The sequence below is a fragment of the Athene cunicularia genome (genome assembly GCF_003259725.1).
Source record: "Athene cunicularia isolate RWA chromosome 1 unlocalized genomic scaffold, athCun1 chr1_part1, whole genome shotgun sequence".
In the NCBI taxonomy this organism is placed as follows: domain Eukaryota; kingdom Metazoa; phylum Chordata; class Aves; order Strigiformes; family Strigidae; genus Athene; species Athene cunicularia.
Genome location: NW_020799091.1, coordinates 29,008,102 through 29,025,248, shown reverse-complemented (window position 1 = coordinate 29,025,248; position 17,147 = coordinate 29,008,102).

The following is a 17,147-nucleotide window of genomic DNA, read 5'->3' as shown; positions in this document are numbered from 1 at the left end:
TCATTTTGCTGGTTCATAAAACTGCAGATACACTAAAATGCAACTCCTGAAATCATAACCCTGCTTCAAGTTCTTTGCTCAAATCAGCATGGAGACCTGTTTTTCAGATTTTTTTTTTCCTCTGTCTATGTGGAGATATTATTAAATTGGAGATCTGAAATGCAAGGAGCACTGTATTAAGTCCATTGTCCACATTTTTGGCCCTTTAAAATTAAACTGCTACAGTTTAGTTTCTCTGGAGCACTCCAGCTCTGCTGGGCTATTCAGTTCAGGGGTCTACAACACTCCTGGGCTTCTTTCTGACACTAGTGGAAAGCACTGGCTTGAAGACTCTTTTTCTTTTGACAGTCAGGGACTTGTCACCTCTCAGATCATCCTTGACATGCAATCTCTCAGCCACAATAAAACCAGCAAAGCTCATCACTCTTTATTAGCAGCTGGCAAGGAGAGAGAGTAAACATGTAGCAAACCTTTGTGACATTGTCTTCAAGTCTCACTGCAGTGGCATGGGAGCTGGCATGCGGACATAGGATAACAATTACTGGTGATAGAATTGTGCCATATAATTTACCCATAGTTAATAAACAGAAATACATACAATGAGAAAGAAAATACTGCATTTGAGAATCAGTGTCCATCTGCCCTAACTAACGCTTCTGTATTTTGCAGTCTTCTCCTCCCTGGACAATTCAAGTGGGCAGTGCTGTTAGCAATATATGAGTGTGGGAAGGAAGCAATCTAAGTGAAAACTCATCCAGATACTTCCCTAAATACATATATTTTAGTTATATATTGATATTTTCCAGACTTGCTTTCTGTATCTTTATGAAGATAATCACTTGGTAGAAGTTCCTGACACCAGCAGACTGGAAAGGCAAGTTCTACAAAGTGCGTCAAATATTACGTTCTTCTGGCATACGATCATAATGAGACAACAGCCCAAACTTATTTCAAGATTAATAACCTTACCTTTTATTCACTTTCATGTTTGTCTCACTGGTGAGGCCATAATGTCCATGTGTACCAGAAACGAATGCATACTGATTCACTTCAAAGAACCTCTCTTACTGCATAAGTAAGTATTTTTGCCTCTAAAAGAGAACTTTCCCTATTTGACCATGCATACACTAGACATCTGTAGAGTTTTGGCTTTCTGATTGCTTAGATCAAAGTCATTAAGACATTTCCTGAAGGCTTTTTGTTGCTTTTGCTAATAAATTGCTAAGGACAATCAGCCTTCAAACAAAAAATATCCAGGTGAATTTCAGTAGGTAAAGATTTGGTTTAGTGTACATAGCCCAGCTCCTCACTTTCAGATGCACTGTAAAATAATTCAAGCTTGTCCTTCTTTTTCTTTTAGGAGTTTTACAATAATTTATGTAAGAAACCCATTTGCACCTTGTAAATTTGGGTTTGTGCACATACCCTGATTAGTGAAATATCACTTCCATCACCTGACAGAGGTGCAGTCACATAGAAGAGACACAGAATCACAGAATCATCTAGGTTGGAAAAGACCTTGAAGATCATCCAGTCCAACCATTAACCTCACACTCACCATTCTCAACTACACCATATCCCTCAGCGCTGTGTCAGCCTGACTCTTAAACACCTCCAGGGATGGGGACTCCACCACCTCCCTGGGCAGCACATTCCAACACCCAACAACCCGTTCTCTAAAGAAATGCTTCCTGATATCCAGTCTAAACCTTCCCTGGCACAACTTGAGGCCATTCCCTCTTGTCCTATCAATTGTTACTTGGTTAAGGAGACTCATCCCCATCTCTCTGCACCCTCCTTTCAGGTAGCTGTAGAGGGCGATGAGGTCTCCCCTCAGTTTCCTCTTCTCCAGACTGAACACCCCCAGTTCCCTCAGCCGCTCCCCGTATGACCTGTGCTCCAGACCCTGCACCAGCTCCGTTGCCCTTCTCTGGTCACGCTCAAGTCATTCAATGTCCTTTTTGTAGTGAGGGGCCCAAAACTGAACACAGGAATCGAGGGGCAGCCTCACCAGTGCCGAGGACAGGGGTAAGATCCCTTCCCTGTCCCTCAACTCATATGGTTGGCCTTAGCCCATTGCTCCCGCCCGTCCAAATCTCTCTGTAGAAGTGTCAGTTGAACACTTGCCCTGGAGTTAAAATGAAAATTACATAAATAAAATACCTATTCTTTCAGACCGGAGAGCCAAAGATGGGTGGTTTGTAAGACTAGCTATCACTTTGTGCACTTTTTGCTAGTACTTCTGGGATACCTTACTCACCTCAGCTCCATAGGTTACCTTGACTTAGGCAAATTATTCTTTAACTAGATTGCAAGCAGCACCCTATGCCAACAGAAAAGTGTTTATTATCACCAGAAATGAGGTGTAAACAGGCACCCTTTATATTAACTGGAATATTGTCTATTGGTATTCTGATATTGTTGTTTTCTCTTCCACAGTGGAATCAAACAAGTGTTTGGTGTTCTCCGCATGTTTGTTGTAGTGAGAGTAAAAGGGAGTAGGGAGTCACTGACTAATTAATTAATCACCACTGATTGGAGGTACAATTTAGTAATGTCTCAAAAATGTCACAAAAGCAACTCCTTCGGCAGTCTCTCTTCTCCTGGACATCTCCATATAGTTTCTCTCTTTTGCCTTAAATGGGAAATGTCTCAACCCTTATTACTGCTGAATCACTATGCAAACCTTGCCAAAGTGGCAGTGGTTTTGTAAAATCTCTTTGTAATCTACTCCTTGGACAACATATTTATATTAAAAATAGGAATATTCGGTTTCTTGCAGTTGGTGTTGGTGCCTTTGCTCAGTAGGCAATTGTTAGAATATTTTTCAGTATATTTTCCCTGCTTCAGGAGCCACCCTAAATTGGTTTTGTGGCCAAGAAACCTTTCCCCCAACTCAGATCTGTCTATTTTCTCATAAACTAATTCTTTTATTTACTCAGAAATCTGCTGTTAACCAACAAGCTTGTGCTTCAGCTTTGTCCTGAATATCTGAATTACCAGAGAAGATGAGTCTACTCTAATAAGTTTTAGTCATTCCTCTTCTTCAGCTCATTTTCTGGATCTATTGGAATTCCCATGGCTACAGCCATACTAGTAATAAGTGTGCTGAACCATTCTCTCATATTGAACTGAACGCCCCAGGTCTGTTCTGCAAAACTTTGACCCCTTCAATCTTTTTGGCCCTCCATATTGCAATGACCCTGATAACTTCCAAATCATGCATGGAAATTAGGAGAGCCCAGGTTGGCACTCCTAGCACCAGATTGTTTGAAACATTTAACGCTGTAGACCATCTGGGAACATTTCTAGTGTCTGAGATCATCTCTGGGCACAAATTATTTCACTCTTAGAACTGTAGCCTGTATTTCTTAAAATAGCTGTTCATAGACTCTAGCTCTTCCCAGGGATCTCAATTTGTCAGATTTCCCAATGGATGTTTTTTCCAGTAAATAACTTCTAAATTTAAATTTTATTTATTTATATATTTATTTACTGTAAATACTATTAGTGTTTACTGCTCATCTAAACTCTTAAATACACAGAGCCATTGGTAATTGCTGTCAGAAATCCTTGTCCCCGAATTTGAGAAGATCCCAGGGTGGCTTTTAAGGGGCACAGTACACTGTGTTGCCAGTCTTCCCCTTTCTCAGAAGCTGAGGATATTTCTTTGCTCACTGGATTCTGCGGTGTACCCAGTCCTGCCCAGGTTCCATGCGCCCCCCCTGCCAGCCAGGTGCCAGCACCAATGTCCAGTGTGTGGTGGTAGAATCAACATGAGGGGATGATTTCTTTCCCTCTCCAACGACTCTTTGTTTCTCTCCCCATTGGGCATCATGCTTTGTCAGGACCTCCTTTCTCCTGCTGCACAGCAGCTGTCTTTCCCTTCTAGTCTTTGCCTCGCTGCTATTTTTTGCTTCTGTCTATCTGTTGCAGGCTTTCTTTGATACGCTTCCCACAGCTGGATAGAATATGTTAACAAATCCATTCTTTGTTCCTTGATTTAAGAGGTCACCACCAACAATTTACATGCCTTGGGTCTTGTCTTCCCGGGGGCTGAATTTTACCAGTGCAGCAATAGGATGCTCAAACCCAAGGCAACCTTCAAAGGACCTGACTCTTCCTCCTTATAAATTAATCTGGGCACCAAAGTTGTTAATCTCTCCCAGGACTTTTTTGAATTATAGTATCCAAGGTTTCACCAAGCCCAGCTTTACCAGCCTAGGCTCTGGAAAAGAAACAAGCATTTGAGATCTCGACTCTCTTTCATAGCTATGTTAGCAGCAGTCCACCTCTTTCTATTGTTGTCTGTATTTTATTAATACTTTTCCAAATATAAGAGGGTATCATTGCTATGAATAAACCATAATTCCTACAAGAGAATTCTTCATCTCTGTCAGTTCAGGTCTTAGTGTTGATCTGTGTGCTTTGCTGTTCAGCCTGTCTTTATCTATAGATTAGTGATGCCACTCGAAGAGATATCTGCCTACTTTCTGGGCCCTTCCAGTTACAGTCTGATAAGAAATAAACATGTGTGAATTAATCATCTTGTGAAAATAATAAAAAAATCCACCCTTTTCCCTTGATTCTTTTTGCTTCTTTCTGTGCTTCATGAAGACCCCTTACAACTTTTCAGAAATCTCTCTCAAAATTTCCTTCTAGATATCTTTTTTTTTGATGGAGTTTTAACCTCACTTAGGAAGGCATTTAATTTCCATCACAGACCAGGTGTGGCTTGCTAGTGCTTGTATAAAAAATAATTCTCCTTAACAGACAAATCTTTCAGGTTAAAATTAATCCCCTGGTCTTTAAGTTAAGGAATTAATTCCTTTATTAAGTCCTTAAATATATCCTTCAGAAGAAACAATACTGAAATATTTCTACCTTAAGGTAGAAACCACAAGAAGTTGAATCTTTTTCCAGGAGTGCCCTGATATTGTTGTGTTTCCCTTCCTAATCAGAAGGAAATAGTTGCTTTCCTCCTTTTCCCTCCCCCAAGCAGTATATCTCAGAATTAGGCCGCTTGCATAAGGTTAAATCTCTGGAGGCAGACACACCTGTTGTGGGGGAAAGAAGCTGTAGTAGTGGTCAGTTTGATCATCACCCATATAAATAGCTGAGCTCAGAGCAATGACTTGCTTGACAAGTGAACCTCATAATGCATCTGAATAAGCTTCTAGGAAATACTGGAGAGGTGTTGGTGCTTGTGACCTCTGTTTGGTAGGAAGCTGAGCATCAGGATCTCTCTGGCAGTACTGTCCAAAATGCTCATGGCACCTTGTGTAAGACCAGAAAGAGGCAGACATGTAATTCCGATAATTGCTGGAGAAAATGGTATAAAGGGGATGCTTAAAAATTCCTTGGGAACAGAGGAGTAAAGGGAGCATGTACCAGACAGATGAACTTCATTTGAACCATAAGGTAATCATGCAGTTGGCACTTAACTTAGGAAGGTCACAGATCAGTATGTAAATGAAAATGCATATGGTTTGAAATGTAGCATCCAGTAGAGGAAAAGTCATGGAAACTCTGTGTTGCTGAATAAAGGGCACGACAGAGTATTGCAATATTCAAATAGAAAATGGGGAAGAACAGCTGAAGTCTGGAAAATAGGACAGAACGACTAGAGTGGAAAGTTTCAATGAGGATATTGGTGTAATAGCTATATTAGAAACCTGATGAGACTCATGATGATATGGAATGCAAAGTATATTCTTGAAAGATGAGGAGACCTGCACTGATGCAGGAAGTTTGCTCTATGTTACAGAAAACTTCAATCATGTTAAAGTGTTCACAAAGGAAGATTGAATCTTTGTGGACTGAAATCCAGGTTTATAAAGGAAAAGTATAGTGTTAGCATGTAATATTATATGATCATATTATGAGTGTGATTATACTCATATGACATAATTTTCTAGTATATTATGGTCATTACATAATATTGCATTATAAAATCACAGAACAGTTGTGTCTGGCAGGCACCTCTGGATATTGTCTAGTCCAGTCTCCCTGCTTGAGGCAGGGGAGATTGACCAGGACTTCATGAAGGAACAGTATTAGCATATACTGACTGTTACTATGAAAGACCTTCTTTGTAGTCATGACTGTGATGTACTTGGATTTACAGCATTTTCAGGATCAAAAGAAGCAAGAAAGCCCAAAGAAACAAATAAACCCCCCTTACAGCTATTAGAGTTTACAAACGGGAAGTATACAAAAGTGAGGTTGTTTATTAGGAAAGTGTTTACAAGGGCACTGAATCTCTGCACACAACTTTGGGACCAGTTAAGGGTACCACAGTGGAGGAACAAAGTGAATAATTTTTGCTAATCAAAAAAGATTTGAGAAAGCACAGAAGGAAGGCAGCATAGATAAACATTATTGAAAAGAATGCTATTAAAAACAAGAAGGCTTCCTTTGAACAGCTGAAGTCATGCCCAAATAAGGTGAATGGAAAGATCTGTAAGTTGTGATTAAGTGCAAAAAATATAGCAATGCAGGCCAAAAAAATGCCTCCTGAACCCCCCCCAAAAAATCCAAATAATCCAGGAAATTGTTTACTAAAAACTATTAATAAATCCTAAAACCACATCAGGAGCAGGAAGCCTGCCAGGGGATTGTTAGGATAGCTCAGTGATTGAAGTGTGAAAGATGCAGGGAAGAAAAAGGCACAGACAGAAAAAAAAAACAAAATAAGTATTTGTACTTTTTGGATCTGTCCAGTGAGGATAGCCCTGGATAGCTCTTTTTGCAGAGGATTTATCAGTGAACATGTCTCAATTTTATCTAAAAATGTCTTGGAACAAACAGAGAGAGCTAACATTAATGAGTCCCCATTACTTGATGGTTTTTATCCAAAGTGCACCAAAGGAGCTTCAGGTAGAAATTGCTGAATTTCTCACTGTAATGTATAACTTTGCACTTACAGCTCCCCTGGAACCAAAGGAATGGAAGATAGTTAATGTGAAAAATGGAACCACTTATTCAGAAAACTGGCATGTGTACTTGGCAAATCGCTAGTAATGCTATTAAAGAACCATTGAGAATTAGTGGATAGATGCATAAACCATACCATAGAGAGGAAGAACTTTTTTGTAGTGAGGAAGAACTTTTACAGGGGGAAATTGTGTCACACAAGTATATTGGAGTCCTCTGAATGAAAAATCATGAGAATAAAGGAAATCTGGATTCAGCATACCTAGTGATGTTCAAAAGATATTAAAGAATCTAAATCTAAAGGGACCTTTAAAGCAGTTGAGCAGCTATTGGATAGAAGGGAAGATCCTTGTGTGAATAATCAGGAGAGAGAGGGTAGAAGCAAAAGATCAATTTTTAGAGTGAAAAGAACTTGCTACAAGTGTGTTTCAGTGGTCTCTGCTGGGACTTTATTCTTCCACAAAATTAAATAATCCAGAAAAGAAGTAAAAGGTGAGGAGATAAAATTTGAAGATGATATGCAGAATACTTTGCAATTCTGCAGAATAGCAAAGATGAAGGTTGACTTCGAAGAACTGCAAAAGCACCATGTGAGTACAAATAACAGCAATTAAATGACACCTGGAATTTAGTAGAGACAGATGCAAAATGATGCACATCAGAAGCCTCCTTGTCCAGCAGTTTTACCTTTATAAATAAAATGGGGTGCTCTGAGCTGACCACTGCCTCTCAAAAATGAGAGCTCGTTGTATGAAGACCTCAGCTTAGAGTTCAGGAGCTGACAAAACCCCATGTTGCTATACCACCATGTAAATCTCTACACCAGTGACTTTAAGATTCTGTGCAACATCAAGCTCCCCTGCTCAGTGGGTATTGACTCAGATAAGGCTTATGGTTAAAAACGGCCAAGGTGCACAACCCAGCTTCCATAAATAGAATGAGTGTGTACTCTGGGGGCTCTTCAGCCTGCCAGAGATGACACGGGGATGTGGCAAAGGTCTACAAAACCACACGTGGCCTGGAAAGGGTTAATACATGTAGACTGCACTTGGATTGAGTTTGAGATCAAAGGAAACCTTTCACCTATGGTAACACCAGAAAGCTGCTGTCTTCCAAATGCACAGCCTTTTTCTCTACAGCATCGAGGGGCCGTCAGACAAAGTCAGTAGGAGCCAGATACAGAATAAACAAAACAAATCCTCTCTGCTAAAAGTAGTTACAAGGTGGGAGAATACTAAGGGGAAGTAGCATGTAAGTTTGCCTTGTTCCTACACTTTGTTGTCAGCCCCTGTTGGAGATAAGATGCTGGCCTAGGTAGATCCTCCTGCTGAATCAGTCCACCTTCTCTTTATATGTAGGAAGGAACAAAATTTTCCCACTCTTTTTCAATACAAGTAAGAAGTACCAAAGAAACCTAGCAGGCAGCAGGTTCAAAAGATGTGAAAGGGTGCAATTTTCATGAAGGTAGTTCTAATGTACATATGTATGTCTACTGTACACAACCTAATTCTGCAGCAAATATTTTCCATGATACGTACTTCTGCCAAGGAATTCTGTGCAAGATGTGGTTGCCAAATGTTGACACGGGCAAATTCATTGAAAGAAAACCCATCAAGGTTTATTAAATCTCCAGGCAATTCTCCTGCAGCAAATCCTTAGGCAAGAATTGTTGTCAGCTGAAAGACTGTTCTGGGGAAGCATCACTACATACTTGACTTTTTATTGAACTGCTCAACAGGCATCGTTGATTGGACCCTGTCACAGGCAGGGTGCCAAGCAAAGTGAACATTTTGACTGATTTTGTGTGGCCTTTCTTGGCATCTGATTTTCTCTTGCAATGATGTGTGTGACGTGAGAATGTGTGAGGACATCTGCAGGTCTGATCTTCCAAAACCTGGCCTTCAAGATAAAGCTTTTTTCTTTCTCCTTCCTTCCTTTTTTTTTTTTTTTTTTTTCCTTTTTTTTAAACAGAGCAATGACAGCAGTGTATTGGATACATCAACTCTTCTATTTTCATCTCTGACACCAGAAAGTGCTTTTTCCCAGGCACACACAAGTGACTGTGATGCAAGTCTAATTCTTATTGTATAGCTTATCATTGTGCATAATTTAAATAAGGATACCATTGTGCACTACCAAGGCAGTCACTGCTTTCTAGCTATGGTCTCTCATGTTGCTGGTGAACACAAGCATGGCCTGATGGTCACCCAACAGTGTGTTGATACATATTGGCCAGCTCTTCATCACTGGTTCCTTTGGGTTTTTTTAACTTCCATTGAATAGTTGCATAAAGGGAAGCAAAATGTTTGTGTTTCTATGGCTATGTCCTGCAAACATTGTATCTTGAGAAACAGTCAAACGTAATTTGCATTGTATCTTTATAGATGTTAATCCTAGCAGTGGTTGATTTCTTGCAGTAACACAAAAGAAGCTTTCACTTTAAAATATTGTGTCAGCTCTAATAAAATTTGCCATATCAAACAGAAAAAAGCCTCTATTGCCCGTTTACAAACTCTTGACATAGTAAAATTGTGCTTTCAGCTTTTGGATAATTTTAGCACTTTAGTCTCGCAATTCCAGTTCTAGTATGTTGCAGCAGTACAAGTGATGGATCTGTGCACTAGGGAGAGGAAAAATGAAAACCAGAAATGATCCCTAAAGCATTCAGTTCACACAGCCATTTTGCTTACACTAGCAGAGGTTTTCAGGATTACCTGTCAAAGGGAAGTGGGAATTTCTAGGAAAGTATCTGGACAATGTTGTACATGATGCTGCTGACCCTACCGAAGTGTTTAAGCTTTGCAGAGATGCAAGCAGAGGATACTTAGACCTAGGAAGTTTGCTTGACAAAAGGGAATGGCACTGCTATACTGATATGTAGAAACTATTACCTACAGAGGTTATAATGACCATGCTTCAATATTAAAAATGGAAGTAAGACATGATACTATTAGATTAGGACATTTGGGTTATTTGCTAGAAATGCCTTTGATTAGTGGTGAAATTATTGTGGTGCTAGAAGTTATTTAGTTACCTCATAGGATATATACTTCCTATCCTACTGCATACAGTTAAGAAATGCCTAGGAAATTAAAGTGTAGGACAGAGCAAATAAAGTACAAAAAACATAAAGGTGGTGTTCTTTGGAGCTTTCCTTAGAGTGATGTTTTTTAGAGACTGCATCATGTAGTTCTATCAAGTCATGTTAAGATCCAAAAGGTAAATAGTTGCCTTGATTTTAAACTGTATTAACTTTATCTTGTTTCCTCTTTGGGTAAGCCTGTGACTTATTATAATAACTTTAGCATCACAAAATAATCTGGCAAAGTTTGAGCATTTCAAACAGATTCAATGGGCCTCAGTTCCACTCCTGTCCTGTGCATGGATGCTGAAGATTGTGGCAGCTAAAAAAAAATCACATTTCTCAGCACTGAGAAATGCAAAAGATCAGTTTGCTGGTCAGAGGCATCCTCCATCTAACTAAAAATCATTTACACTTATAGGAGCCCCAGCACCATGCCACACATACCACACATGTGGGTCAGGGATTCCAGCAGACTTGGGAGGGGGCCGCTGGGTTTGCTGGATCTCTCTCCCCATCTGCTTGGCAAGTGATATTCTCATCGTAAGGAAATCAGTCTAACACACTAGAGATTCCTGCAGCAGCAATGCTTGCCTCATGCATATGAGGGTCTCATTGTGGGAAACATGAGATTTGTGTGAAAAAAGCTGAGATCTCATCTGAATTGGAAATCTGCTGATGGCCTGCTGTGTGTTTTGCCTTTTGCCTTTCAGTCAGGTGAGGCATTGTTAAAACCAGTCTAGCATGTGGAAAGCAAGAGTGGGGAGCAATGTGCGAGGCAAACACAGCCTTAACCTGGGACCCCAGTATCAGTCTTGTTGTTAGCAGAGCACAGCATGACGCCATGGAAAAGGGATGGTTACTGAAGATGTCACCAGTAGAGCAGACTACACGGACCCTTCCCATGGGAACCACTTCATCTGCTTGGAGATACATTTTTTTTATGGTGTCACAACACAGATTCAAAACCTGACGGAGATGTTTCGGCCAGTATCTCAACTTTGGAGTGGCTTCTACTTTGCAGCCATGAAAGCATGTTAGCTGAGCTTATATGGTGCCTGGGTAGAGGGGAGGGGATCTCCTTCCATTCTCCAAATTCATTAGTTGTATAAATTGTATAACACTTAGTCCCCTTGTGACCTGGGAATTTGACAAATTCCTTATCCTAAAATTAGTTATACCAAAGCTTCATTTGCCTGGTTTGGTGAAGAGTCAAGCACAGCTATTTGGGGCATAGAGAGCGAGTCCTACTGCAGCTAACTAGGGCTGGAAGAAGTACATTTTGATTGTGTCATTCTTTTTAACGAGAAGTAAAATAAGAGCTGATGCAGGAGATCCTGGGTAAGAGAAAGCTTTGTTATGTATAAAAACTTCTCTAATTTTCCCCCAGTCTATTATGTGAAAAATGAGTCATATTTTTGACAGTAGTGGATAAGAAAAGTTGTGGCTGAGGGACTGCAAGTACAAAGAAAGGCAGAGGGACGGGTGTTGGAACATGCTGAACAAACGGCTTCATTTTGTTTATTCTCTTCTAACGTGCTCAGTTGCTGGACATTGAGAATGTTACATAAAACTAAAACCATTGTGCTAATTCTTCTCTGGTGACATGTGCCGGGTTTCAAGAGAATTACAGCTTTGGTCTTGTAGCAACAACAACAAAGTGGAAGAAACTTCTCTGCCAAACAAAACTGAATTAAATAGTGTATTTCTCTTTATTTTCTTCCTGCAGCAAAAGACCAATTAGCCTCTGCCCAGCTCGTCCTCATTGCACTGAGGACTCTGAAAGCAAAACATGAGGCAGTTTAATCAGGATGGAGTGAGTTATCTCCTAGTTTTGCTGTAAAACCCCATGCAAGCTTGGCTGACAGTCACCAGCTTGTGTAGCCAGCCCATGTCAGGCTGCTCAGACCTTTCCAGTCTGGTCCCAAGCACTAGTTGTAGTGGTGAACAAGGTCATCTGGTGACAATCAGCCACAAAGATGGGTGCTGAGATGCCCCTGGACTTGGTACTCAGGCATGTGTGGGGTGAGAGCACACCCTGGGCTTCCCTTGTCTTCTGTAAAGAAACAAAAGTGTTCATACTTAAACTAAGGTAGAGGACAGAGATTACACTAAACAGCTCAGTACAGCGGCTTCCCAGTGCACAGCAGGGTGGGATGTGTGGGTGACGGGCTCCCCTTATCACCAAATGATCCTTGTCCTCTAACGGTGGTGTAACTCGATGCTGCAGAACACCCTCTCCCACCCTTGTCACCCCCACGTCCAGCCCTGCTCAGACAGTCTTGTTTTCGGTATATGCCAGTAAAAAGGATTTCACTAAGTCATGTCACAAAAGCGTGTAGTCTGTGACAAAGATGAGCTTAAATTAATCTTCATTTTTATGTGGAGGGGACACTGTTTGCAAACTAATTACAAAAGAAATATGTAATCCAAGTAATTTTCAAGGCTGGAAATTTAATTTATAAATGGAAATTTTTAACAACATATTTATGACCCATCATAGACAGAGATTTTCCTAAAATTCTGAGTAAAAAACTGGTACAAAAGGTCATGTTACCATCTTCTTCAAAATCACATATATAGACTATATGGTATTTTAAAATATAGTTTAAAAAATATCAAACAGCATACAATACACTAAAGCATTTCCCGGAGCCAATAGAACAGAAAATGTGGGCACTGAGATATAACCCCACTTGAGTTTTATCTGAAGAAACATTGTTAAAATCCAGACCGATGATGAAAATTGAAACTTATTTTATTTTTTTTGTGTCAGCTGCGGCCAGCACCTGGAGGAAGAGCCTCCCACATGCTCCAGGGTGAGGGACTTCCAGCAGATGAAAGCCATCAGCCTCAGATGAAGAGAGTGGGGGACTTGTGTTCCACACTTCTTCCCATGGCTCCCTAAATTCTGGCCGACACAATTTAGCCTTGACACTAGAATTGAACCTTTTTACCAATGATGTGTATGGACATAAGCATTTCTGTTACAAATACAGATGGACACAAATGGATTATCTGTAAGTGCTACCATCTGAATGCACTTCCATGACTGCTTGAGTATAAATGCATGCATGCAGCTGCAACATACCTTTTGTTTATGGACATACACACACACACCCCCAACATACAAAGAGAGTATGAAATAGCACTGGAAATGCAGTGGATAAGAAAGCAAAGAGACTACAGTAAAAAAGAAGAGAACTGCATGAAGATGCTGGGGTTGGGGAATGAAGCTGCAGCAAGGAACATTGTGATAATGTTTTAGCTAAGTAATAGCAATGATTACATTGATAAGAAAGTAGATTTTGTGATAGTTGGAGTTTGTGTGAGAGGACTTGCAGATTGTATCTTACGTGTATAGCCATAAAATAGAAGATGCAGAGCACCTAAATCTTGTCATTCTGATTTTGGAACATTGTTGGGTTTTTTTATCCAGCTTTGAGTCAGGGATATTGTAAAAGAGTCAGCAAAAAGAGAAGAAAGGAAACTTGTTTTGCTTCAAGTTTCTATATTTGTATGAAGGGAGAGTTCAGCAGAATAACACAGAATTTGCAGGACATTCAATATGGGATAAATACAGTCCAAAACACAGCTCTGTGTGCACAGGGAACTGTAGAATTGCATACATATGCCAACATATACAAATGATAAGTCTTTAGGAGACCAGATCTTAAAATAGAGATAATTAGATTTGTTGCCAAATCCTTCAGACTCTGCATTTTCATAATCCCATCAATTTGCAATGCTCTAATGTCTGACAAACCAGAAATAATAAAGGTTGCAATTGCAGACTGTGCAATTATTCAAAATGCATAATGCAAGCAGAAAGTGACTTCAGCATCGTGGTGGTTAGTGCTAGGTAGAGAAATGGATGCAGAAGTAGAGAGAGAGATATTTTGAAAGGTATGCTACACAGAGAAAATAGGAGATACCTGGCACACTGACAACCTTGCACATGTTAGATCTGAAATTCGTTTAGCTAGCTGAAGAGAAAGGAAAAAAAAAAAAAAAAAAAGGTGGTTTTTTTTTTTTTCCCCCCAGTCAGAGTTTCTGAGACTCTTATTTAGGTTTTAATCCAAAAAGGCACTATTCTTTCCAATTACTTCAATGGGCTTTAGATGAAGGCCTTACACAGTGTTTGGTGTTTTGTCCTGCTCTGGTTCAGTCTTTTCAGAGTTGAGGATTGGATCGATTGTTCTCAAGGAAGAGCATTAATGCTCCCAGCTGCCATTGGTTCCACAGCTTTTGGAGACAATCAATTCTTCCCAAGGCCCACAGCCACCTTTGGAGGGGCTGGCAAAAAACATTTCCAGTTTTAGTTCTTAATACTTAAAAAAGAGCAGTTTATTTTACATAAAGACATCAGATGTCTTTTTCTGTTCCAGCTATATATTAATGTTCCTCTGCCCTCATCAGTCTATTAATGAGGAACAGCAAACAATTAAGAAAGGATCCCAGGCAATTAAAAAAGATGTCATTACTAATGTTGCAAAAGAAACATCTTGAAAACCTTCTGTGCTTTTCCTTTCTGAATAATTTCTATTAAAATTGTCCCTACTTATTCCCCTTTCTTCATGCAGCAGTCACTTTCATCTTCCCATCTATCCAGCCTTATGGCTGACAGCAGATGAGCTGCTATCATTGGATGCTGTTTTTTTCTGGATTGCACTGAAATGAATGTAGGCTTTGTAATTTTAGTCTCTGGAAATAGATATGTGTTAGTAGGCTAAACTGCCATGCTGAAGACATGCAGTGCTAAAATCTTCAATGGAGGTAATCCCTTCTGTTTGTTTGACAGATCCATTTTTACCAAAAATCTCTTGGCATGAAAAAAGTGAAACTCTGCCACTGGAAGCTCATGCCTGCAGACAGCAAAACATTGTCTGAACAACAGGAAAAATATGAAGACTCATTCATCTGGCTTGCCTAGGACATTTGATGTCTCAGCCCAGCTCCCCTAGTGCTGGGGATTACATGTCTCCCATGCACAGTCCCCGCAGCTGTGAGGCTGCCGAGCTACCCGAGGTGGTGTGCAAATGCATCCATGTCCCATGAGCTGATGAGCTTGCACAAGTCTGTTGGGCTGTGCATATGCATCAAGACCCGGTTCGGTTTCAGGCAGTTCTCAGCCTCCTCTGCTGAGATATGAAGCAGACGACAACCTGCCCAGTGAGACTGCAATGATGGAAGGATGCACCAGACAATGGGCCATCCTCAGGCAGCAGCTCACCTGACTTTAGAGTGACACAGTACTGCTGTGTGGGGAGGACTAGCCCTGTGGAGCACATAATAGCATGACGTGTGTTTGGGATGTCCAAGGTGCCCTGTACAAGGAGCGTGGGAGATAGGTTCCTTGACTGGCACTCATACAATGTAGTGCTGAAGTCATAAGGACACTTGAACAAACCTGTAGGAAAATCTGAACAGGGGAAGAAGAGCCTAAATTTTTTGCTTCTATCCGGCCTGGAGTGCTTATTTGAGGTCTGAAGGTTGGCTTCTTCATGCATTTGGAACATGAAATGGTGGCTTTGCTCCCTGCCGTGGGCTGAAGCCCTCCTTCATGGGCTGTGCCCCTGCACAGGTGGGTTTGTGAAGAAGGGGAAGAAAAAGGATGAGTCAACCCCTCCTGCTCTTCTGTCTTGAAACTGGGCTGTAACGGAGGCAGAAGTGCAAAAGGGAACAGAAACGGAGACAGGACGGAGAGTAGCTGTGGCCCAGAGGGGTGGTTTGCACTCTGCTGTGTCCTCGATCATCTATGCATTTTATGGGACTCAAAATTCAGAAGTGATCTAGGCTCTTAACTGTTGAATATGCCATATACACGCAGCATCTTGTGATGAAAGTCTTTGATTCTTCATGATATTCTGAGATGTCTTCTCTAGAATTACTGAAGTTTTTATTAGTAAGAAATGTAATAAACTCCCCTCGGAAGCTGAGTCATCCAGTTACTGTTTCTAAAAAATCCCAAGCAGTCACTCCGGATCTAGCTCGTCAGATGCAGGGTGAGTTGGCAGCCAACCTCATTTATTCAAAGCCAGACTAAAAGTAAAATACAGAATTACGTTATGAAAGGGAGGAAACTACTCTCCAAAAAGCAAGGCATATAAGAAGGTGAATGTGAGAAACTATCTAGGCAATGAAAATAACTGTATCATAAGGTGAAAGAGATGTTCTCAGGAAAATAAAATGTGATCAATGTCTAACTTTTCTGCATGTTTTGGTCTCTGACCTTGTGTATCTGAGAACAGCCTGCCTATCATTTCCAGAGTGATTATCACCACATGTCATGTGATGGAGATGTCATCAGACTGCTACCGCAATGCCAAAATTAGTCTCTGTCAGTTGCAGATAAGATGCAGTCTGAGTTACTGGGGCATCTCCTGAGCAAATGCCAAGGCCGTAGCTGTCCTCTGGCCATGGCTGAAGTGGTTGCACCCTGTGCTCCTTCCCAAAGGGAAGTTCACAAAGGTCACCGCTCCCTCCTAAAGGGCTCTGCCCCTGAAATCTGCCCACCAAGCTGCCCACAGGGTCATTTCTACCCTCCTTCAGTCCATATGTGCTGGGTGAGCAGAGATCTTCTGTTTCAGGTGTCTACAGTACCTGCCTCAATGACTGAATGGGGTTCGGGAGTGCACGTGAGACACTCTGCAGGCAGACCTTGGTAGATGAGGAAACAGCTGGGATGGTAACCAAAGTGCCCAGTGCATCCACAGCTATCCACAAACTTAGGTGCCACAGGACGTGGCAAAGCCTAAATTAGGCACCTGTATCTCAGGAGGGTCCTAATTCACCATCATCTGCACCTTGAAAATTCACTTGATGTGGATCTCTATTGGGGAACTTTTTAAGCTTACTTTGCTCTATGAATGCAAATGTAGGCAAATGTTCAAAACACCAGTCATGGATTTTGTGCTTACCCCAGAGACCGAAGGTGTTAGACTAGTTCCTAGCTAAGCTGGTTTTCTATGTCTTTTTTTAGCACCATGCTAAACAAAAACACCTACAGAGCTTCTTGCAAGCTGTACATACCTCCTCCACGGACATAGGGATTTGTGGGCTCCAGTGACACAATTCTTTGCAGCCACTGCATGTTGCCATCATGAGCCTGTATGGGGAGCATAACCAG